The following is a 26,968-nucleotide window of genomic DNA, read 5'->3' as shown; positions in this document are numbered from 1 at the left end:
GTGTGGCCAGCAGGTCAAGAGAAGGGATGCTCCCTCTCTACTCCACTCTTGTGAGGCCTCACCTGGAATACTGTGTCAAGTTCTGGAGCCCCCAAAAGAAGAAGGATAAATAAAATATGCTCTTGGATGGAGTCCAGAGAAGGGCCACAAAGATGATCAGAGGTCTGGAGCACCTCTCCTATGAGGGCAGGCTGAGACAATTGGGGTTGTTCAGCCTGGAGAAGAGAAAACTCCAGGAAGACCTTAAAGCAGCCTTCTGGTACCTAACAGGGGCCCACAGGAAAGCTGGGGAGGGACTTTTTACAAAAGCATGTAGTGAGAGGACAGGGGGTAATGACTTTAAGCTGGAAGAGGGTAGGTATAGATCGGGAACATGAGAAAGAAATTCATTAGTGTGAGGGTGGTGTTACACTGGAACAGGTTGCCCAAAGAAGTTACCCCATCCCCAGAAGTGTTCAGGGCCAGGCTGGATGAGGTTTTAAGTGGACTGGTCTAGTGGAAGGTGTTCCTGCCCATGGAGGGTGGTTGGAACTAGGTGATCTTTTTGCCCCTTCAAACCCAAACAATTCTATGATTCTATGACTTCTCAGCTCCTCCAGCCTCTCTTGAACTCCGCAGTGAGCTGCAAAGCAGGCAGCAGAAAGTTGAGATGATGGTTGCCCTTTAAAATCTGAAATGTTTAGGGAATGGTAGATGCCAGCCAGGTGTCTAGCTTGAGTTTACTGTTGTGTAGCACCATGCATGCTTCAATTCCTGTGTGATGTACTCTAGGTGGTTCTGTTCCAGCAGGGGGGTTGGACTGGATGATCTTTTGAGGTCCCTTCTAACCCCTAAGATTCTGTGATTCTGTGATTCTATATATATTAGGCTCACCTCCTGCTCTGTATCTTTTTCCACTTTTCTCACTAAGAAAAAATAGTTACACTCCTCATGGCAAAGAGGAAAAGTGTATTTCAGTTCTGTGCCTGATCTGAATGCTCAAAGGACCAGCATGGAGTGTCCTGCAAAATCTTTTGTGCAAAACCAATAGGATCTAGTAATGTTGCTCCTCAAAATTTTATCCTCAAATGTTTGGTATAGAAGATCACAATGAAAGTGAAACCTGATTGATCACTATACATCTGTGTACATCCATGTACATCATCATGTACCACATCACTGATGCATAACCATGTGATTCACATCATTGCTACAGCAACCCCATATGAAAGGAAAGCCTTTTTCATTGGATATTACACACACTGGTAGTAAAAACAGTTTTTATATCAGTTGCCTTTCTGTATGTGTTATTTTTCTATAAGCATTTCAGCAACAGACCAAGGACTCGACGTGAACCTCTAGACACTGATGTTCTTAATACATTTGTAAGCTCAAATCAATGAAAATCAGTTACAAGTTCAGATGCATTTGAGATATTGAGGTAAACAGTATCACAAGGATATCACCAGTTGTCTCTGACAGTTTATCTGTAACATCAAACTATAAAAGCCTGGAACAGTCACTTCCCAAAGTGATAGTAACCACTTCTGCACTAGCGAAAACTCTTCAATTTTCTCACCACTTGCTTTTCAATTACAGAACTTCTACTACCATTCTGTCTCAATACAGGGCAACAAATTGCAGCATGCATCATGTAATCCAAAACCATGGTATCTGCTTTCACACTGATTGTTTTCTTTTTTCTCAGAGCAGTGAACTTTGTTCTTTAACCTTATAGGTCACTCTGAATTGCACATGGGCTCTCAGAGCTGTCCCATTACAGTGAAACTTGAGTCACTGTTGTGATGAACTCCTCTGGCACTTGCATTGCCATTTTGCATTGCTATGAACAAGCTATGTACCTCTCCCAAAAGCTATGCAAAATCTTTCAATAATTTGTTGTCTGATTTGGAAGACAAGTTTTTGCCTGGCACACAGAAATCTAAAGGATCAGTCTGTGAAAAAAGCTCTGATAATATTTATCCAAATTGTACAGAGGGAGAAAAGTGGGTACACAACCTGTTCATGGGCAAAGCATGAAGCTGTTGGTGTGAAAATGGAGATAGAAATATAGGTAATAATTTTATAAACTACTTCTTTGCATGGGAAGGTGTCAGTAAATACAAAATGCCAAAGGACACATAGTTGTAGTTCCTCCTAGAAGATGATTATTTAAAATACATGTTTTACTCATGTTGGTTACCAAACAATTTCTGTTGAGTTTGGACACTGGATTGGCATTTGTATATTCAAGATCACAGAGTTCAACCATTAACCTAACACTGACAAGTCCTTAACTAAACCATATCCCTAAGTACCACATCTATACCACTCTTAAATACCTCCAGGAATGGTGACTCCACAGTTGCTCTAGAAAGCTTTTTCCAATGCCTGATAACCGTTTCAGTGAAGAAATCCTTCCTGACATCCAATTTAAACCATTTTTTTGTTTATCTTAGTTACTTAAAAAACTGGGAATAGAATGTGCATCTATGTAGTCTGGAAAAGTGCTTTACATCCTAGAGCAGTTAAAATTACTATTTAAGTTAATAAAAAGTTTCTTAGCATGATTAGCTAGCTTACTACTGTCACATCATGACTGGTGCATTATATCTGTACAGTGTCAAACTGTCCAATGCCAGAACTTGTGTTTTATAGTAATGCTTGATGACACTGATGGATGTAAATGCATTTGTAAATGGTGATATACAGCAGCACTACAACGTGCTCTTGAAGTTCCTTTAATAAACATAGTCCCTTACAGCACTGATACAGCATCTCTGCTGAGTCTTAACCATAATGAAAGTAAAAATTACAATGTACCAAAACAATGTCACTGCCAACTGAAACCTCACAGTAACAACTGGAAACACTAGAATGTTTTAAAACATAGCTCTACAGTTCCTTTTACTTCGATTCTGCTGTCCCTTCATCATTTCTGTCTACCAGGTAGTGATGTTTCTTTCTTAGTTCAGGCATGATTCTCTGTTTTATACCTCGTGTATGAAATGTCTCCTATGCAAAATTAAATTCCTTCCTTCCGCTTTAAAAGACAACTACTACTTTGTACAATGTGTATCCTTAAATCATGCAAACCTTAGGCTTTTCAGGTAGGTTTGCAAAGGTACAAATATGTCTCATCCTATGAAAAGCCAAGTCAGAGAACAAATAGAAACAGAAAAGACTAGTAGTGTGAGCTGCTAGTGATTTAAAAGTTTCTAGTAATTAGTTTGTAATACAGTAGTTTTTTATTTCAAATCCAGTTAATTTGTTTGAATTTGGTTGTTGTTTTTTTTTCCTTTTACATCAGCTTTACATTTCAACTTTGTCCACCAACCAAAGGGGAAAGAAACACCTCAAGAGCTGGTTTTCCATTGTGAAAGCAGAAAAATTCAAGGTAATAGATATTAAAACAACAAATTAAAAGAAAAAAAATATCTAAACCCTAAAATTAATTACAGAGAGTTGCAGAGTAAGCTCATAATACTAATCAGTAAATGGCAGATAACATACTTGGATCAAGACAAGATATTGCCAATCAAAGTTCTGATAGCTTGAGTCCTTTTGGATGTTTAAAGACAGGAATCTTAAAGATGAAACTATAAAATGATCTGTTTTATTTTTGGGAGTTGTTTTGTTTTGCTTCTTTTCATCTGGTCTGCAAATCTTATGAGGTCTTTCTTTAAAGAAGAAGAAAGAAGAGCTTGTATTTAAAGACTTCTTTTAGTAAAAATTAAAGGAAATGTGAAAAGAACTCTGTGATGTGTTAAGTAAGGATGTACTTTAAAACAAAGCTAAATTCTCATAATATATTTTAAAATAATGCTGAGGCTTTTTGGATATACCTCTGAAGTTTTAAAACACCAATAAAATAAAATTCACTGGATCTACTGGTTGACACGTAAAGTTGCATACAAGTCTCAAAAACTTGCAGTTTAAGATAATGCAGAAAAAGATCTGCAGACTCACAAGCCATGTTCACAGTTAATTTTGCTGTGCTTAATATTTTGCTGCTCTACTTGGCAACTTATTCTACTTTTATGGCAGAGTCAGCCCGGTTTGCATACATATGACCTGTCTATAATTAGTCCATTTCCTTAAGGAAAAGAAGTTACTTGTTTGAAATTAATCTTTAAACCAGCTGACCAAAAGCTGCGATATTTGCATTCTTGCAAATCTGATACACAAAGGCACATTAATTCTACTTTTTTTACCAGCTGGCCAGATTTTTTTGCACTTCTTTCCTTTTTTATAAGTGCACATACTACTTGTATTCTTTGTTTAGCTTTCCTATTTATTGTAGGTTTATAAATATGTTCATAGGGAGGCTAGGGAAAATGCATTTCAAAAGAATGGGCAATTTTTTCTTTGTTTTTCACTAACTCTTTTTAATAAATCACTTTCTTTATACATAGATAATGAAAAACTTTTAATCCCTCAGAAGACTGTTTCTCTGACTCTTCTGCTTCGTTATTGTATGCTACAACTCTTCTGTTTCATTGGTAATAACCCAAAGTACAATTCATTTTTTTCCATTCTTATCCATGAGCACGAAATTCTCTGATATGATACTGGGAATACATCCTTCAATCCCCTCTGTGTCTCCTGTAAATAATACAGCAAGTAACCAAAAAATGTCCATGTGCATAAAAATGTATTAGTATATATACCACTCTTACAGTACATTGTCTTATGCTTTGGGTATACAATTGATTTTGAGTTAATTAGTTAATGAATCTACCTAGAGTCCCACTGAAGTGGGGAAGATGTTATGATAAATAAGTCTATTGACATATACTGTATCTTGAAATTTTATATGTAGACTTCAGAATGTGATTTCTCATTTGTGGTAAAGATCATCAGTAGAATGACTTTTGAAAGGATGAACAAGCTTAATATCACTTTTCTAGCTTGTGAAACAATACACTTTGAGAATAAGATATTAAAACCAAATTTAAAGGTAGGAAGTGACATAATCTGTAACAAACTAAAGAAAACTTACTGGGACCAGATTCCTCTGAAGTACTGGGCAGAAAAATAAAATATAAAAAAGATAGTGATAAATTACAGATATTGTCCAAAAAGTAACAATCTTCTGAGATTTCTATATTTCAGAATAGAGAAAATATTTCCAAACAGCCCATGAGGTCCCAGGTCCATGGATTGAACAAGAATTTTCCTGACTGAACAGAAAGTTTCATAGTACCCAGCAAGAACCTTGCCTTGAGCATTCAGAAATCAAGACATTAGGTCACCCTCAGAATCAACTAATAAGTAAATGTATTATTAACCAATTTCAGCTTCTGTAAATGAGAATAGACACATTAACTAACACTAGCTGTGGATCCAGGCCAGCTGTTACCAGGTTTCTTCTATATAGTTTAATTTGCAAATGTCTTGCTTTTTAAAAATCTTTGACATTGAGTGAGTGTTAGTACCATTTGGTCAAAAATATTAGTGTTGCCACAGATGTATCCATTCGCCCATTTTTTACTGCCTTTGACTCTGTTGCATACAGAGAACTAGGAAAAGACTTTTAAAGGAATATTTTCTGGACAGAATCGGTGTTAAATTCCCTCCTGCTATTGTCTGGCCAAAGACACAAACCTGTCTTCATGGCAGAGGCTTCGTCTTTGTTCATTTTACTGATTTATTTTAGTAATTTTGTGTGAAATATAGAATTTATAAATAGCATTATTTTCTGCATGTTTACACTGATTTTTCTAGCAGTTGTTCATCAGAAAGTAGTAAAAAGATCAGTAGGATGAGTGAATTACAGCTGCCAAGATTTTCTTTGATACTGATACATCATAGGGTATTCGTTAGTAAATTCAATAGAAATATAGCCTAATAAAAGTTTACTAAAATAAGGAATTTGCTATACTAAGGGTTGCTTTTAACACAATGTGCTTTGTGAAACTATCGATCAACTATGCCAAACATCCTGCAGGCTGTGATAACATCAAGTCTCCTAAGAACCTGTGGCTCCTACAGACAACACTCATGTGGACTCTGACCCACCTGGGCAATCTACCCGCGGGGGACTGGAGACAGGACCAGGAGAGACAGGGCAAAGACGACAAAGGACTAGAATCAACAAAGACCCCCTCCAGGAGACCCTCGAGCATGCATAATTACAAAGATAGCAAATTCCAGAAAATGAAATGACTATGTAAAAGAATTCTGGGAACTCATTGGCATAAAACTGAATATGCATGTTTTTGGTGTATATTAGTTGGGGTGTTTCACTAACTCGAAGCACTCATGGTAGAGAATCCCCAGTGCTGCCCAGCGCTGCAATAAAGAATGACTGCTCAGTAACAGCTTGTTTGTGGTTATTGCGTCTTGATCTCGGAAACCTTACCCAGCCACACCCAGCCTCCCACTGCGGTGAGGAGTGTGAGAAAGCAAGGGGGTTTGGAAGCTCCGAAATTTTTGTTTCAAATGGAACTTCAGACTTTATTTTAGTTCTTATGAGCTATAGTGGTTTCCTGAATTATCTTCAAGACTTAAAAAAGCTCAGCTCTGTTGTTGACAGATTTTTGTCTTTGAGAACTTGGCACCTTAACATTGGCTTAACTAAATTCTGCCTGGATTTCTGTCACTGCCTCAACATCTAGTTTTATTGTGATGTTAGTAGATACATGGATGATTACTCTTAATAAAAAACCCAAACAATCGAACAAACAAAAAGAAAGAAAAACAAAAACCACACAATAAATCTTATTTTGGATCATATTGTTTAAATTACTATGTTAGGTCCCAAACAATAATACAGTAAATTTACTTTGTCCACTTTTAATGATAATAGCATTCCCTCACCAATATTTATTCCATAACTAACGAAATTATCTGAGAGAAGTACGACACCTATTAAATTTAAAGAAGTGACACTGTTTCTTGCCTCTTCCACGATGGAAAAGGAAGCAGGGTTCTTTTACATGCTCTGAAAACCTTCCAATATGTAGTCTGACCTTAAGTGTATGCTTTTTAGCAACCCATATTTGATCTCCATCTTGTGCTATGTTTGCACTTGCAAAATATTGCTCTGATAAAGGATTCATAACTGTCACTGTCCAATAAAATTTAGAAAAGTAATGAACAGATTGTTTTTTGTCTTTGGGCATCTGTATAGTCTGTAAATATATGATACTTATTTATCTTTAAAACTCTGGCCTGTTCTGGAAAGTGTAATAAGGATTTTAAAGAGCACGGCATTAATTTTTTTTAGCCTAACACCTAGATGTCAAGTTGAAGAAATTTAGTGTGTGTCTGTTTCAGTACAAAATTTCATACAGTGATGATGCTTAGTAAATCTAGAAGGAAAGTCTTATCTTTCTTTTCTGGACATTTCACAGTTGTTTCTTTTCAAGACTTGCAAGATACTATGTGATTGATTTTTATAGAATGTGACAGTGAACACTAGAAGCAGCGTGACAGTCATTTGCTGCAAGTTCAGTTCTATAGCTTGTCACTGAAGTAACAAGGCTGTCTTTAACCTTAAGAATGAGAGGATATTCTGCAAGTCTATGGCTGAAGAAAACCTTCTTACTATGTTTTCTCCTATTCTGAAATTGTTTTCCTACATTTGATCTAAAAATATGTTTGATGTTCATCTAGTCTCATTAATCTGGATTTTTAATCTGCACTACATTAAAAAGTATTTTCAATAATCTTTTGTAAAGATACCATGTGTGTCAGTGAAACATTTGAATTTTCACTTCCAGTTTTCAAAAACAAATCTTCATTCCCTTGTCACAACTTGCCAGTTTCATTGAAGTGGTGCTTGGGTTCTTATAATTACCCATTGCAACATGCTCCAAAACATTGTTTTAGTGAAGTAATGTAGCTTTTTCATATCAATAAAGGTCAATTACTAACAGATGTTTATGTTGCTGAAGCTAAAATGGCTGTTCTGAGAGATCACCACTTTGCTGTTCATTCAAAAGCCTGGATTTTTATTATAGTAGTGGAATATTTAAATTTTATTTGTTTTCTTATTCGGTGTATTGACTTACACCTTGCAATATGAACAAAGAGTGAGAAACATCATTCATTATGAAATAAAAGCAGAGATAAGCACTAGTGATTTAACCTCAGCCAGCAACTAGGTCCCACCCTAGCCATAGGCTCACTCCCCTCATAGTGAGATGGGGGACAGAATTGGAAGAATAAAAGTGTGAAAACTCCTCGGTTGAGATAAAGGCACTTTAACAGGTAAAACAAAAGTCACGTGAACAAGCCAAGCTAAACAAGGAATTAATTCACTACTTCCCATTGGCAGGCAGGTGTTCAGCCGTCTCCAGGACAGCAGGACTTCATCAAATATAACAGTTTCTTGGGAAGACAAATGCCATCACTCTGAATGTCCCTTCACTTCCTTCTTCCTCTGGCTTTATATACTGAGTATAAAGTCATATGGTATGGAATATCCCTATGGTCAGCTGGGGTCAGCTGTCTCAGCTGTGTCCCCTTCCAGCTTCTTGTGCACCCCTAGCCTACTAACTGGAGGGGCGGTGTGAGAAGCAGAAAAGCAGAAAAGGCCTTGACACTGTATAAGCACTGCTCAGCAAGAATGAAAGCATCCCTGTGCTATCAGCACTGTTTTCAGCACAAATCCAAAGCATAGCCCCATCCCAGCCATTGTGAAACAAATTAACTCTAACCCGTCTTTCATAAAATGAAGATATAATAGACATATGTCTCTCCTCCGTTCAAACTCTTGTACTTCTGAATACAGGTTTCATCTCTGGTTAAGGGGAAAACTGTAGGAATTCCTAGTTAGAATATGACTAGCCCATGATTTGGATAGTTACCAGGAACAGTTGCTTTATGACTAAAATAAAGGTGGCTGAATTAAGAAAACATAATACAGTATTTTGATCAATAGTTATGCGTAACAACAAACTGGGGAAAAGTATTCATAATTGCAAGAAAAACTAGACTGATTTATCTTTCTTTTTAAAACATGTCTAATTAAACCAAGAACGTATGTGTTAGTCAAGATTTATAGTAGAATATCCAAACCATGTGAGGTGATAAAAAGGAAAGCATGAACTGACCAAAACTGTCAGATTGTGTCAGATACTGAGAAGAGCAGAAAAGCAGAGTGTTTGCAAATGATGCTAGTGAACTGTGTGTTGAGGAGCACCAGAAGTGCAAGAATGTAAACATTTTGACTTTCAGAAAACAAAGTAATGACAAAACTTGTGAAACTTGTGGGATAAAATCCAAACTGGGAAATGCTAGGCTACAAAGGCAGTATTGGATTAGCATCTAAGAGTACAATTTGAAGCTAAACACGAGGGGAGTGTGAAATGGCAATTGTCTGAACTGAATGGAATGCAAACACTAGTCATGACGTGAACCTTTGATTTTACATTTTAGTCAGTCTTCAAAATCTTAATTGTTAGAGGGACTGTGAACATTTATTTCCTTGGAATTAGGAAAAAAACATTTGGCTATTTGGCAGTAGTACAAAATTAGTTTGAGTTTTTAGATCCCTATACTGACTGTTAGCAGGAGCATTAAAACTATGAGTAGAATTATAAATCACAACTTCCTATCCTTCTCCACAGTACTTTTGGCCCAAGAAGAAATAATCAGGGCTGCCATCATCCTAAAACCTAACAGCAGATTGCAGAAAATGACTTTCACTAAGAAAATATTCAAAAGTTTATTCAGAATGTCTTTAACAGCAGCATGAAGACATATACTGAAGAGAGGGTCATTTAAAAAAAATAAAACTATATTACAAATTCAGAAAGCAATTTCAGTTTTGACCTCTTTCTCTCTGTTTCTATGTAATTCTCATTTAATTCCATGTGCTAGATATCTTCTGTTTTTCATTCCTCTACTACTTCTATGCTTTCTTCTTGGGATTTCTTAAGTCAATATGTGTCTGACAACTTCTGTCCTTCAGTTAACCTTTTGAACCTATGATGCTTGTATAGATTTGAAATCAAATCAGATTAATATATCTACCCATAATTACTAATAGCTCAGATAATATTTTTTTTTTTTAAAGTATCTGTTTTTCAGCTGCTGACTGCAATAGTTCTGCATCATCAGGGAGAATTTGACAGTTTACTCTGAGCTTGACCTTGTATAAGCTTGTGTAAAAAGTGGAAGACAAATTACTTAAGGATAATCTCACAAAGTCAGCAGAAGTCCAAATCAACAGCACATAATAAATTGGCATACTCCCAATGATTTTCTTGAAGTTATACCAATTTATACTAAGGATCCGACCCGGAGCTGTAACGTGGTTATGTACCTATCACCATGGTATCATGCTGTGCAAGTAGTGAACTACTTCTCCTTTCTCATGAGAGCAGTTCCACTGAAATAATTAATAGCCTCACAAAGAGGGCAAACTATTTGTTACTTCTATGATGAATTCACAGAAAGTTTTTGCAATACACAAGGGTTTTATTTATTTTGTAAAATGTAATTGTATGCAGTCTGTGCATTGGTATCAGCAAATTACCAGGCAATGTTTGTTTGAATTACTTCAAATCATACAGATGCTACTTTGTTAAACTTTTTAAGCAACTTGCCTACACTTATTTGGAAATACAGAGGCACTTTAATATAAAGAATTGTACACCAAAGAAGTGAAAGGGTCAGCGTTGTTATAATTTTACATAGGAATTGAAATCCATAAACAAACCTTTGTATCATACAACTGGAGAAGGTCACACACACAAAAAAAACCCCAACAAAACCAGCAACAACAAAATAATAACTGGCACCCTGAAGTTTTGTTGAATAATCTCCTTATAAATCCCCAAAGTGTATCAACATTAAAAAATGTTGACATAAAAAAATGTCACATTATTGACATGTAAAAAAACCACTGAGAAATCTTTTGAATAGCTCACTGTATAAAATAGAAGTGAGGCCTGCCTGAACACACAGCCCAAGCAAATAAGATCTTGACTGCACCTGCCCTGCTCTAGTTGAGTGGGTTAATAATAACCTAAAAAATTAAGTAATAGATTAATTTTTTTTATACTACTTCTATATATGTGCAATATTTTATAACAAAAGTAATAACTAAAGAAATACCTCTTCTTCACAGACCAGAGAAGGTGGAGAACACCTGAATGGTCCTCCAACAGTATGCATAAGGCTGCACCTAAGTTGGTGCCAGGCCACCAGATGGGACCTGATGCCTAGAGCAAGAGTCCGAGTTCCAGACCCCTGGCTTATAGTGCCTGTCTCAGCTGGTGCCAAGTGGCAGGGACCTTGTTCCTTGCAAAAGTGTGGTGTGTGTGTCACAGATTAGAAATCATAGAATAAAAATTGCAGTCACCCACTGAATCCATTCTGCTTAGTGAGTGGGTTGAAGATAACATCTCCCTGAATGATGTGTTCCTGTTCTTGTTGCTGCCTCACCTTGATTCTCCTGCAACAAAAACAAAAGTAAAATATTTATGCTGTCACCATATTAATTATCTATACCTGCACTATTCACACATGTATTTTCAAACAACAACAAAAAAACCCACTTTATTTTTCATTTGGTGGTATGGAAAAATAAATAGAATGTAATTTGCTGTAAAGATATTGTTAGCAAAGTAAAGAACCACAATAGTCATTGCCTCTTGCTGTCATAAGCTTTTGTGAGCTCTGCTTTTCAGGATACCCAGTAGATAAAAGTTGTGTCTGCTGTTGCCTCCTTCCTGATTCTTATTTTTCTGATTTCTGTTGTTGAATGATTTATTTCCAGCTGGGGCAAAAGATTCTCATTCTTCCAGTATTGTTGTCATAAATTTCTTGCTGTACCTTCGTTTGTTTTGTTGGTGACATGTAGCAGCATTTATTCTATGTGTTGATGCTTCTATTTGTCCCCTAACTTCTTCATACTCCATTTCAAATCTGACGTATCTAGAACTATTGCTCACTATACATATTTATAATATATCATATGCCAGAGAGGGTGGATAAGAATTCTGTAAGTTTGAGCATGGAGCTGGACACTATGAGGGAATGTAGGCTGATGGACAAATGTAATATTCTTGCAAATGCATTGCACATTGATAGCTGTCAGATAAGAATATTTATCATGTTCTTTGCATGAAGAATATCTGATATCCATCTCCTTTCAGTATCCACGAATTGAAGAACTATTCTTTTTCAAAAAGTATAAAACTGAATCCTGAGAGACATTTAAAATTAGAGGTATTTAAAATCATCTGGAGATGAGAACTCATTACAAAGCTGGTTAATGTTCAGCATAAATATTCAGAGAAAAAAAATCTCTTTCGAGAAATAAAGCAAACCCAGAGATTTAAGAAATAACTATTAACTTCATGCATCGTGTTCTTGGTTTTTGTTTTCCATCTCACCAAGACACTTCATGACTACTGATACAACATAGCTCTGAGGAATGAATGACAATTTCCTATTTAAGAGAGAAGTGTGTTACAGTCAGTAAAGGGGCAATTTGGAAAGTATGTCCTAGAAAGGAGAGCAAAATTGAAATTTCTTGCTATCCAAGAAAAAAATTGAAATTTCTTGCTGTCTTGTGGCAGCTAGGCAGATGTATTCTGATATTTCAGGAATGTGTGACAAGATCTTCCAGACAGAATAAAGGGAAAATCTCACTTATACCACAATTAGCTGACTTTTGACAACACCTAAATAGATAAAAGCAATATGGAAAAAGGACAGGGCAGGACACCACAGGGAAGTGAAGTGATACAATCATTGAACATTTAATATAAGAGGGATGTTCATCTAGTAAAACTTGAAATGCTACGGTGTTATAAATCATTGAAGTTCAGAAACAAAATCATTTAACCATATTTTGATCTGGAGCAGAATATATCTTGCAGTTCTTCAGTGAAGCCATTTGCAGTTACCATAGGCTGAAAAGAGATGGCTTGTTACGTTTACATATAGGAAAGAAAAGGATTTAATTATAACAGGTTTACAAAGTTTTGACAAGAAATCCTCTGGGATGCATTCACTGTAACACAGTTTGTGTTGGCAACAGAGTCACATGGGCAGTGGACAGTAAAGCTGGGAGGTGGCACGAGATGGGACTGCACAGTGGCAGGGGAAGAGACAAGTATGAAAGGTAGAACTAGAACGATTGAAAATAGTTTCTGATTTTTCATATTTGGCTTCCCACAGCAAGCTTGCCTACTAATCTGTGATACTAGACTTGTGATACCAAGTATGTGGTAGAAATAGACAAGTAAAGAAGAAGGTATTGAAGGGAGTGCAGCAGTGAAAGTCTGAAGAGAAAGTACATCGCCTATCTTTTGCATAACCCTGAAAGGAATAAAAAGAATCTTTCTTTGGTAGTAAGACCAGTAAGTCAAATAACATGGGATTAACTGTAGCTATTCTTGGCCCCAAAAAAATTTCCATGAAAAAAAATAAAAATTCAACAAAACTATGTAAAAAGTCTTCTCTTCAAAATTTCAGAAAGAGATGGTTTTCTTATGGACCTAAAATGTATTTATCACAGAAAATGGTGCTCTTGTTCATGGGAGTTGATATGCCTCTACAGTGTAAGGTAATAGAAAATCATCATAAACTTAATCATACTTTTACTGTGCTTCTCTCAGCTGGAAGTCAGTGAAAGGTAATGAAATCAGGAAGGTGGCAGTTTGCAAACAGAATCAGAGGTTATACTGTTCCAGGTGTTTTAGGTGCTATTCATGCCTGAAACAGAGAAAAAGCCACTACCATTTGAAGCTGAATGTTATTAGGCTTCACTGATTCTTTTAGCATTCCTCACAAAGCTGCAGCTGACTGAAAATCAGGAATGCAACATGTTTTGTGATTATGAGTATGTTGGTTATTTCTTTTTTTACCGGGGAGAGTGAGCTGGAGAGAGGGTTGTTTATTATTTTTCCTCTTTATTAGGAAGTAATTTTCTTCTGAATATAGAAGGTTGTCAGACTTATTTCTGCCTCTTTATTAAACATATTGCTTCAAACAGATTTTTTTCTGAACAAGGTATGCTCTTAACAGTATTTTAAGTTGTATATACTTTTAAAAGAAACTCAGAATTTCCATATAATTTATCTCCAAGATAACTAAGAACTAATTTTCTTCACTAAGATCTTCAGCTGATTGTGGCAAAATACTAACTGTTTTTTGGTATTTTGCTACCAGCAAATTTCCAATCAAGTAATAAGTATATCGACGATGTTAATGAAAAAGAAAAATCAAAACCACTTCAGGGTAAGAAATGTATGGAGGCAAGCTATGAGGAAGAAACAATGGGCTATTTCTGTAGACATATTTTAACTTAATAGAATCACACAGAATCACAGAATGGTAGGGGTTTGGAAGGGACCTCTGGAGATCATCTAGTCCAACCTCACTGCTAAAACAGGATACGCTAGAGCAGATTACTCAGGAACACATCCAGACAGGATTTTAATGTCTTCAGGGATGGAAACTCCAAAATTCCCCTGGGCAATTTGTTGCAATGCTCTGGTGCCCTCAGAGTGCAGAAGTATTTCCTTATATTCAGGTCAAATCTCCTGTGTGCCGGTTTGTGACCATTACCCCTTGTTCTGTCACCAGACACCACTAAGAAGAGTCTGGCCCCATCCTCCTAACACCCACCTTCTAGAAATTTATAAACATGGATGAGATCCCCCCTCAGCCCTCTTTTCTTTAAGCTAAACCAACACAGTTCTCTCAGCTTTTCCTTATAGTCCAGATGCTCCAGTCCCTTAATTGTCTTAGTGGCCCTGTGCTGAACTTTCTCCAGTAGTTCCTGGTCCTTCTTGAAGAGAGCCCAAAACTGCACATAGCACTCCAAGTGAGGCCTCACCAGGGCATAGTAGAGGAGGAGGAGAACCTCCCTCAACCTCCTGACCATACTGTTCTGAATGCACCCCAGGGTGTCATTGGCTCTCTTGGCTGCCAGGGTACATTGTTGGCTCTCAGTGAGCCTGTTGTCCACCATGACTCCCAGGTCTTTTTTCCCCAGAGCTGCTTTCCAGCAGGTCAACCTCTAACCTGTACTGGTGCATGGTGTTGTTCTCCTCGATGGAATACTCTACACTTGCCCTTACTGAACTTCATTAGGTTTCTGCCTGCCCAGCTCTCCAATTTTCTAAGTCATGCTGAATGGCAGCACAGTCTTCTGGTGTGTCAGCCACCCATCCCAGTTTTGTATCATCAGTGAACTTGTTAATGGTGCACTCCTTCCTTTTGTCCAGGTTATTAATGAATATATTGAACAGGGCTGGACCCAGTACCAACTCCTGGGGGACACCACTATTCACAGGTCTCCAGCTGGACTCAGCCCCACTGACCACAACTCCCTGGGCTCTGTCCTTCAGCCAGTTCCTAATCCATACTTGTCAGCCAATAAAATCAGGTAAGATGTGGTTAGGTAGTGGTATGCAAAGGCCCAAAATAAAGCTGATATATTTCTTTAGGTCTTACTGAAATTGAAAAGTCTGAGCTACAAAACTAAGAACATGCTTTTGTCTCAGCACAGGAGTGAACAATTAAAATCCCTTTTTCTGGACAGTGGATCAGCAGCCAGTATCGGAGAGCCAGCAGCCAGGGAATCAGCAGGCTGCCCTGGGGCCAACATCCCACTTTCCCTGAGCTGTCCCTGTCAAAGATGAGCTGTGTCTTAGGAGGAAGGAGGGAGACAGGAAAGGAGTTGATTTGGGATACTCTACTAAGAGAAGAAATAAGTGATCTTTAGATCAAAGAAATGCCTCCTGGCTTTTTTATCTTCAACGTTTAAGGGAACAAAACTCTTTTCTTTCTTTGTTTTATTAAGACTTTGTCAAAGACATACTTCACTAACAGAATCAATTTTCCCAGATAAGAAAGACAATGCATTAGATCAAAACTACTCAGTTTCTTGGGACAGGAAGCAATGAAACTGGTATTAGCTGATCCATTTTTCCAAGGAAGCAGATTGTGTGTTCATATTGCTGTCGAATCAATATGCAATAAATAATGGAGATGCTCATAGGTATAAAAATAGCCAGAAGGAATTTATATAAGATCAAAAGGAATTAAAACAAGACTTAAAACTGAGCCAGGAGACTCATCAAAATGAATTAAAGCAACACCTGGAAGCTTCCCAAAAAGAATTGACTATAAACTTATTCTTAGAAATTATATCTTTGTTTGACTAGGAACTACAATAATCTATCTAGTCTGATAAAATGGAGGGGAGCCATGAACTGACTGCCCTAGGTTTTCCAGGACTGGAAGAGACCAGGAAAACTGCCCAACTTTAAATTTTCTAACACAAATGGGCACTCAGGGGTTTGGACAGTTAAACAATAGCCTTGAGAAGAAAATTAAAATGACTATAGAAGATAACTGTCTGGGTGAGGGATAGGGCCAGATGAAAAGCAACTGAGTCAGGTATTTTGCTGAAGTTTTCCATCTTGATTTTACTCAAAAATGCCTGGAGTGGAGCGGTTGGATTGGCTCAGCTCAGCTAATACAACTTTGAGGGAAAACTCCCTGGGAAGCTTATTTGGCACAGTTCAACATCCTAGTACAAATGAATGGTTGGGGAGATGAACAGATGAACAACATATGGTCAGAGGCATGGAGCAGTTGTGAAAAGCACTGTTTGCTCTGACCCCGTAGGCACATTTCAGTGTTAGCGGCTGGCTGGCTTCTCTACCCCAACATCAATTCCTTCTAAACACAGTTCTTAAACACATTTGAGTAATTTTAGCTACCAGTAGAAGTAACAAAAACCTAAAAATACCAGCCATTCAAATTGTTTACATGTAGGGAATTGCAGCCAAATTGCAGTCTTCTGGTCAAAATTTATGGCCCTGATCCAAAGCCCGGTGAAACACCTTGTTTGCTTTCTGTGATGCCCACTTTTCCTCCTCTTTACCAGTTATAAGAGCAAAGCAGGTGTAAAGTCCCACTCCACATTGCTGAAGATGGTTAACATTTCTTCAAGCTAAAACTGTTTCTGCACAGGTGCACTGCAAATGCTTAATGCTGAGAGCTGATGTAAAGGCTCTGCTTTTCCTTCAGCAGTATGCTGTTTTTCAAAGGGTCAATCCCAAGGGGATTAAGCAATTTCTTCCATGAAAAATTGTGTTTCTTTAACCAGTGCTCAGAATACTTCCGACATCTTTAGCTGACCCCAGGGTGATGAATGAGGTCATCTTGCTTAAGTCTGTGTTCCTTTACATTATGTTACTTCAGCTCAATAAACACGCTTAAAGAAAAATCTCGTTTTCATAATAGAAAGAAATGAAATGCCTTTCTGATATGGTTTGCACCATTTCAGGTCACCCTGTTCTCTCTGCCATTTATTGAACTGCATTAGCATCACCTTCAGAGGAAGCAGGTCACCCTTCCTTTTAATGTGAAGATAAAAAGTGGTGAAGTAAAACGGGTGGGTAAAGGAAAAGCAAAAATTGCAATTAGTTTAAGTGCTGCTCTTAGAGCATTCTAGTCAAAATTGAAAATTGAATGGAAGAAATAAGGGGAGGAGAAGGGAATGGTTCTCATTTAAATGATAAGTTTTTATTTAAATTTAAGTGCCTAAGAAAACACAAAGGAACTGGGATGATGTGTGAAAATGTTTTTTATCTAGAAATGGTCATAGGTAGATACTCTATGTGATTGAAATACATGCTGAAATTTGTCCTTCCAGAAATGTTTACTCTATGGAAACCAGTAATTAATGAAACTGTTATTGTTTTAAGCAGCACGTTTGTCTGTACTAAAAAATGGCAGGATTATGCCCTGTGTGCTGCCTTTCCTATTAAGTGACTGTAGAACTAAGGAAGATGAGCTAATGAGATCCTCCCATCTTTCCTTTATGAATATGCTTATTTTGAGCTGTCCCCTTCCTCAGAAGTACCATTGTTTAAAAAATCATCATTTGGAAAAAAAAAAATACCCTTTCAGCTGTGTGGATCACAATTTTCCAAGCATCTGATAGCTGTGTGAATGTACCTCAAGATATGACTTGACCCTATTAAGAGGCAATATGTTTGAGGAAGTAATTATGAGGGCTTTTTTTTTTTTTTTTCTTGGAAGAAGAATAATCTTTATTCCTGCTTACTTTTTTTCTCTATCCTCTTCCCCCTCCCCCCATTCCCCCCAATTGCTCATTGCAACACCTCTATTCATCTTAAATCTATTACAACATTTGCCTATTTCTCTATTCATCCCTGGAATAATGTATGTATTTTAAATTTTTATTCAAAGAAAGTGTGTATTACAATGATTGATTAATGTTACAAAAACAGTACACAAAGGAAGAAAATGGACCGTGGATCTAGGCAAGACAGAGCAATTCGATATACAAGAAGTAGATAAATCTGTATCTTTACACACAACTGCATTATCATAGCAGATTGATATCATTAGGATGTCTCTAGAACTTCCTGGTTGTTTGTTTTTTTCTTCTCTCCTTGTGATAGCTTTTATGACAGGGAGCATTTCAGCAGTTCTGTGAGATGTGGATATTCCTTAAGATTTGATCAAACCATTTGCAACACAAAGTCCCCCAAAAAGCTGGACTTAAAAGGAGTGAGAGGATTATCCCCTTTTAGGAACAACAAAAAAAAATGTATTTAGAGATATTTCAGGCATTGTCTTTTTTTTTGGGGGGGGGAGTTATGTACAGAGGACCACTTACTTCTCAATTGACTGCCAAGAAATACAGTCTGAGAGTTGATTAGTAATCGTGTTTCTACACAAGGCTTATAACCAAGTATTTGTATATACTATTGAAAAGTATGAAAGAAAAATAAAAGGGGCATTCAAAGAGGAAAATATCACAGTATATAGTAATGAGAAATTAAAGTACTTATTTTTACTTCAGCTCTTGTATTGGTTCATTTAAGTATTCAGCTGCAGGATTGTGGCATGGATACAGTAGCAAGAAGGATTCTATACAGAAGGACTGCTTGTCCATGATGAAAGAAATATAGAAAAGAAACATGTCAAATATATTAATAGGTGAGCTAGATTTCTAAAATATGTAGGTTTTTGACAGATATTTAATAGTATAAAAAATGTAAAACTGCACTTGTCTTTTCTTTGCACTAACCTCACTTTAGTTTGAAGAAGAAACGTTTTCTTCCTTAACTGGATCACTCATCTTACAGTCATGTCATGTTGCCACCACCTCATGTGGTGGAATGGGGAAGAGGAGGAAAGGGACTTACCTTGTTCTTTGCAGCTATGCATCATTGCAATTTGTTTCCAACTTGGAAAGAGCTGGGCAACATTTTGGCAGCCAGGAATACATAACTTGTGGATATCAGACTGAGAGTACAAGAAACAGGGCTCCAAAGTAAATCAGGGTATGACAGGAGGAAGGCATGCTCATAGCCCTGATAAAGCAGTTTATTTTACAGAATGCACCTGATGGCTAACTAGTATCTGATTTCTTTCACTGCATGATAATGAAGAAAGTTGCTTACTGAGGTGCATGGCATTCCCTTGATTCAGCAGGGATTAATCAGAACTACAGTTTGTTTAACTCAGCTTGCTTCATCTCTCAGACTTTGCAACTTCAAACTCTGCAATACAGACCCTATTCAAAATTCCATATAGTTCCCCTCACTGCATAACCACACAGGCATTTTCCCATGCATGGTGCACACAGGAGGGTAAGATACTTGTATCTAATACTGCAAAGGGACTGGATATCATGCACTGTATTGTTGCACATAAAATAGTTAAAACAGTTATATGTATATATTGTAAAAAGTAAATAACTAGAAAAAAAAATATTTTTCCCTGCAACATTAGACACCAAAGATTTGAGAGCACTAGCTCTGAGTAAGCTACAAATGCTGGCTATTAATTATTAAGAAATAGTTTCTTTATTTACTAACAAAATTAACCAAGCCACCCCTGAAAAGAAACATTAACATTATGCTCTGAATTTTCTCTGCGATGTACAAAGATACCCGATGTGATCATGACAGTAACTTTTTCTCACAGATAAAGCAAAACTCATAAGTAATTTTTCTTCTGCCAAATGTAGGAATGGTCATTCCTAGAGCTCATAAATCTCAAAAATTAAATTATGAATAAAGGAAATTAAAAAACACTATTTTAAAACAGCAATATGCCAGAATTTGATAACAAAAGAAACAGAATAAGTGGTCAAATGAAGAATTTATTATTTTATTTCTACTAGAAGTAAGAACAACTTTCAAGTAAATTTTGCAAACATTTTTTTCAGGCTCTTGATGGTTCTTAAATATTGGAGTCTTTATATTGAAATGTTTCTTTCTGATGTCATTAGGCACTACTACACAGCAATCAGCCAGACTAGTTTTTACACAGCTTGACATCTTTCAGGTGTCATGTGTGCTTGGGCAAAAGACTACTTTGCTCTTAAAGGTAGTATACTAGGCATATTGGCATATTTGTGTAGAAATCTCTATGTTGTGATCTATTTCTAGTTGTTCTGTGCAATAATAGATTACTTAACTCTTTTGAAAATAAAGAAAAAGGTACCTACATTTCTTCATAACCTTATTGTTATGTTTAACCTTTCAGTACAGGATAATGATAAAACCCACAAATTCAGTCATATTAAAAACTGATATAAATATTTTTTGCTGCAAAGTTTAGAAAACACAGTATATACATATTTAGACAATATTGCATGAGGTATAAAATTTTCAGTGTAAAATTTTGTCATATTGAGACCTTTCTTTTATGCCCTAACTTCCCAGATTGTTTTTGTTTTCCCTTAAACAGAAAGATTCTCACCTACTGTACCTTTTCTAATTTGTAGTAAACCTGTGGAAAATTAAGCTTTGTACATGCCTAATTGATTGAATTGATTTTCTAACTATTGGTTGCAGCAGTTGCTCTCCTAGAGTGAACTTTCAGAGGGCAGAAGGATGGGCAACTAAGTGGCTAGATAAGGAGCCTGTTTTCCTGTATTTGAAAGATGTTTTTGGGGTGTTCAAAATGTGCAGGTAAGTTTTTCCGCAACCCAAGTCTGTACTGGACAGACATCTACGGGCAGTGTATTATCTTATAACTTCAGCAGTTAATCTATGGGCCTGAGAAGACAATGTGATTCTAAGAAATACTTTTGAAAAGCAAAACTACTTGGTTTGGCAAGACAGGCAAACATTTCTGAGGACCTCAAAGAACAAATTACACTACTTTGCTATATACATGAAGATCTTTGAAGAAAAAAGTTGGGTTCCCAATGTGGGATTTCAGATTGGTTTTTTTTGTTTCTTTGTAAATACTAGTAATACATGTAATACATTAGTAAAATATGCATTCTCAAGTAAAATTGGATCCTTTGCTTTTCTACCCTTTGTGAGCAATAATGCTTATTTAGACTATGTCACCAACCAGATGTGACCACGGAGCTCCCTGATTGATTTCTCCTAACCTTTATTTGTAGCAACGGATTATCAAGTAGTTTCTTTGACCATCCTACTTTCTAGACAAAGCCTTATACTATGAAGGCTAATATAGCCTTCAACGCTTTCAGTAATACAAAAGAAATCCTGAAGAAGGCCAACAGTGAGTATAATTGAACAAACAGAACTGCCTTTCTCTATCTCCATCTTCAGGTTGTGAGTTGATGGAGTCTGTTCCTGTTCCAGCTGACAACCTCCTCATGAAGACTCTTTCATTTGAAACGGATGCTTGCCTCTCTTTATCTATCAAGATAAACTTTCACACTCATTGTCGTGTCTAACTTGGCCAGAGACTTAAAAAGAATTATCTGTCTCTCACCACAGCAGGTTCTTGTGTTTGCCTCTCTTTGTCTACTGCTTCTTTTAATTACTGCTACTCCTAAACCAGGCTATTTATCCTCTATTAAGCAGTTAAACTAATTTTTCTGACTGCATTGTTTACATAACTGCTAGAGGGTTACTTTTTGTGTAAAAAGTCAATTAAGAAGTGTTCAGGAAAATACAAGACATCTGGATCCCATCTGAGTTTGATAATAAGGTTCATCCAATAATAAATACCTGTAAGCTCTCATTACTGACGTAAACATATGTATGCACAGAAGACGGAGATAACACCAGCACCTAACTACTGCTCTTTTATGTTTAAACACTGATTATATTAATTGGTTTATACCAGTGTGATCACCCTAATTACCTTTTTTCAGTCCAGTTAAGTAAATTTTGTTATTACTTTTTCACTGGAAAATCTTTCAGCGCTCTGTCACTCTTCATCATATTTGACACTGCCAAAATTCATCCTAATTTGTGACTCAAATATAATTATAGCCTTCTGTTAGCTATGGTAATCTAACCATCCTTACGCCAGACTTTACTTTATGGACAGATAGTGTATTCAGACACTTAGTATGTCTGATGTTTGTCTTGATAGATCCAAGACATAAGCAGGGTTTAACAAAGAGACGTCTCTTGGTAACCCACCAAACCAGTTTTACTCAACTTCGGAGACTTTGGTGTGGGATGTGCTGATATTGCAGGACAAAGAGGCACACAATTGGTGTGAATTAATCAAGAGGCTCAGAGAGTGTTTTCCTGTAAATCACCAACCTGGCAGAAAAGAAAGAAATGTGGGAGGTGATAAAGAATTTTCACTACAAATGTGGAACAGTGATTGGGTAACTTTTGTAGTGCATCCCAGAAATTAACCATATAAAGGAGAAGAGCATGGGTCTCAAGACTCCTAGCCTGGACCATTCCTTCCCCCCTTCTACTAGGAGACCAACTGGACTCTGCCGGACCTCCAAGTGGTGACTTTCCTTTAATTCTTTATTACCTTTCCTGATCTTTCTTTTTTTGTAGTTTAGCGTTAGTTATGGCATTTATTATAAGCTTATGACAAATATATAGTTGTAACCCTTACCAGCTGATTTGTATGTAAATAAAACCCTATTTGTGCACCTGATATTGTATTATTCTTGTTTTGTCCTGGTGGGATCACAAATAATCTCCACATATACAACTATTGCATTGTGACATTACTGAAATCTGTATTTCCAAACAGGGCTTATCAAAACAGTTGCAGGTTAATCAAAGTGAAGCATCTGTGGTCTTCTAAAGGATTTAATTACACCTGTGGGTTCCTTTGTTTCCAGGGGTACTATGAACAAATGCAAATTATTCTCAATATAGTTACTTCTATAAAAAATCTCAGCACAGTAGTTCTGTCATAAACAGCTCATTTATTTCAGCTTATTTTTAAACCATTTTTAAAAATTGTATGCAAATATGGTGCTTGTTTCTATTTTATTTAAATGGGTTTTGATTCTAAAATATAGGCTTCTGTTTTTTGTAAATTGGAATTTTCTCAGCTGGAACTACACATCTCTTTTTCAAGGCTGACACTCATAGCATTTTCAGTTTTACTATTTTGCCTTTCCATCAAGTACTTTGACTAGTGAAGCCCTCTTCCTTTCTAGAGATTTTAACAAACTTCTTGCTAAGTCTCTCACTATTTTATTTCAGTGTGTTCAAATACAGTCTGACAGGATTTAAACTTTCTCTGGACATTGCTTCTTCCACTTGAAACAAAGGCAATTATTTTGCTCCCAAGGATTTTTAAGGGTTTCCTCTAACCATTATATGTGAGATGTCTTCATTCTTATTAATTTGCAGGAATTTGTTTCATTCCTATTTCCATGAAATAGTTGAAAGGTGAATCTTCTACAAGAGATTCGCTAAGCTGCCATGAGCTAGAGGTCTTGTGCTTTTCATAATAGTTGTGCAATGGGGAAGTGGTAAGTCAGAAATAGGTTCTTCAGTGTATTCTATTGCAGATAAGCTCAGCAGAAGAGAGTCTATTTCAGACTCCATCAAAAAGCAAATATATTTTCTAATCTGACACTGCATTTGTCAGGCCTCTTTTTAGGAGGTGACTCTTCTGAGATTTTTCATATTTGGTTTTTAAGCTCAATTAAAAGCTTCCACCCATGTGCTTTGGAACAGATCAGACAGAACATTGCAATAGGTATCTTAAATGTTTTGGGGCTGTAGATATTTCAATTGGAGAGGTAGAGAACAGAGGATTCCTCAGCTGCAGCAGTGACCAGGACAGCAACCTGCTGTCTATATCTAACCATATGCACAATGTTTTCTCTTCTGAATGTTTTTGGAATATGGCATGTGATTGTACCTTATATAATAAATGGGCCTCAAGTGCCAAATGCAAAGATGAATGTAGAAACTTAGGAGTGAATATAGTAAGAATTAAATGATAATTCAAAAGTTGTGTATTCACGCGCAGGAGAGTACTTTCTTTTACCAAAGACACAAATATAGGTGTACTTGAACACCTAGAACATATAATAGAAAAGTAGATAGCAACAAATTTTCATCTACCACTGTTGTATGTATTTACCAATTTGAACAGTTACATTGAGGAATTTTAACAAAAAAGGAGGGGAGGGACAAGAGACAAATAAAAGGGAAATTATATTTTCTTTTCTCAATATAAAGAAATGAAAAGCCCTAGCAGAATTTATAATAATTTGCCATGCTATGCTTCAGTAAGTGAAAACCAAGCTTCTTTTTATGGGCTGCCCACTAGACTTTAGGAAAAACAGGATTGAAAATGGAAAAAAGAAAAAAACATTAAGAATTCAACATACATTCCAGTGTGTATTCAGCATTCTCTCCTTTAAAGTCTGGCAATTTCTTCAAGGAAAGAGAAAATGCATAATTAGAAGAAGCAGTTAAGAGTAAAAGAGGAGTTAGAGGAGAAGAAAATGAAATCAAAGATATGAAGGAGACACTATTTGCCCCACAATCTGTAAAACTGTATGTCACTAAGGAGCCAGTGCTTCTTACTGCAAGCGTTTGTGTTCAGGCAGTTACGACTTTGCCAAGCTAATCAGTCAGGCTGAAATTTCTCATGCTGAATCCCTCCTGCAAAGTGAACCTTTTTGATTTTGCCAGCCAAAGTGGCTTCTCTCTTTCCAAGAATGATCCCAGTAAAAAAATCTGTTGGCTGGCCCACACTAAAAAGCTTTAGTGAACTTTTCTTTGACAATCCTTAAGTAAACTCATGCTTTAAACTTGAAAACTTGCAAGTTATTCCAATATGTGCCTTTTCTGCCACATAAAAATCTGTCTGAACTTGTCTATGAGCTGTAAGATTAAACTGATAAGTGTAGTTTGAATTAATTTAATAGAGGTATCTTTCACAGTTCTATGAGGGTTTTTTTTTAATGCTACGCTTGCTCAGCCTAGTGCTAGAAGGGGCACCAAGCTCAGCACTGACCATCACTGCTGATTCCCTGACTGAGTGAGGAATCTTTTAGCAATAGTGACATGAGGAGTATGAGGAACACAGACACTGGAGTAACTAGAAACAGGCATGGGTGAGAGAGAACTGGAGGGACACACAAGTGCGAGGGAATAAAGCAACTAGGCACACGGGAAGGGATGTACTGAGGTGACAGAAGCTGAAAGGAAGAACTAAGTAAAATGTTGGAGCAGGGACAAGCAATTCTGGAGAAAGGAGCTAGGGGTCTGCTGGTACTATATGTGGGATGAACATCTTGGCTGAGGGCCTGAAAATGAATAAGTAGGAAGAGCTGGCATAGTACAAAGAAGCAGAAGTCAGCAAAGGTGGTTAGAAAGAGACAGAGCTAATTATATTTTATTTGGAAAGAAAAGAGTGAAAAGTCTGTTTTTATTAGAACCTACTTTCCTTACAAGACCAAAAGAAATCTGTTTCTGAATCCCATTTTTGTTTTTCACTCAGAACTACTATGAAAACCAGAGGCAAAATATTCTGTTTCTTTCTACACAGGATGCTAGTGAAGATCACAGGAGAAGATAATTGATTACTTCTGTCAGCTCAAAGGACAAGCAAGAATGGCTAAAATGAATAAACTCACACTTCCTCTCCGAATGTGGTCAATAGCAGTTATTTGGAGAGAGTGTAAACAGCATGGAAAATTAGAAAGATTTGGCTGCCATTGCAGAGAAATGGGTTACTTTCTAGGAATCTATGGCTTAAGGAAAATCTAAGCTACAGTTTGCAGCTGGGCTCATTGCCTTCACTAACTTCTGATAGATTCTGCTATGATAAAAGTGAAAGCTAACATCATGTAACAAACTGATTTTTTATTTCCTGAATTTTCCAATTTTCCAAGAACTCTGAAGTCACCTTTAGGTATTGTTAAGATTCCACAGTACAACCGTTGCCATTTGAACATATGTAAAATCAGGTTCTAACAACTGGGCATCCAGATATGTTTTCCTGGCTACCAAATGTCCCTACAGGTCATTTCTGTGTCTGTAAAGTGGACATAATAATATTCCTCTTATTTCAGGGGAGCATTGTGAACATAAACTCAGTAACTGAATAATAACTATGAAGAGTTCTGGTAATACTTTTCTGATTGGAATAGAAAAGTTCCCACAGAAATTAGTAAATCTGTCTTCTGAGTTTGAATTGGCTCCGTTTAATAAGGACTAGAGACAGGCTCTTCAAAAAAGCTAAAAGAAAAAAAGCATGGTGTTAAGGGGTAATAAATGACAGCTACCCATCCTTTGCACAAAATGGAAGAGAAATCTTAAAACAGTATTGTGTGTTCAGGATATTAGAGTTGACGATAATTAATAGGAGAAATACTCATGATCACTTAAGGATGCATGTAATTCTGGCATTTCCTAAATTCTAAAGACATTTCAACAAAATGCTACACTGCAGGTTATCTTTCTTCATGTGCTTTATCTGATATGCATTCTGTCTGAATTGTAAGATATGTGTACGAAAGACAACAATTCTAAGAAAAAATCCCAATGTTTCTGGGAAGCTTTAATAAAATATTCCTTACGTTATACAAACTCTTTAATTCTTCAAGTGTATTCTTTACTGAAAACTCAGACATGTTTAATTTCAAATACTAAAAAAATACTGAAATTAAATAGCATGTTTTTTTTTTATTACTTCTGTATGCACACTCAGTTCAGCAATAAGCAATCAGATAGCTGCTTTTTATCTCTTTCTATTGTACAAAGTGTGAGAAGAGGTCAAGGGACAATTATTTAAGTTCATTTTAAAG

Source organism: Chaetura pelagica, unplaced genomic scaffold (genome assembly GCF_000747805.2).
Source record: "Chaetura pelagica isolate M959 unplaced genomic scaffold, ChaPel_1.0 scaffold142, whole genome shotgun sequence".
NCBI lineage: Eukaryota > Metazoa > Chordata > Aves > Apodiformes > Apodidae > Chaetura > Chaetura pelagica.
Note: the sequence above shows the minus strand (reverse complement) of the source record.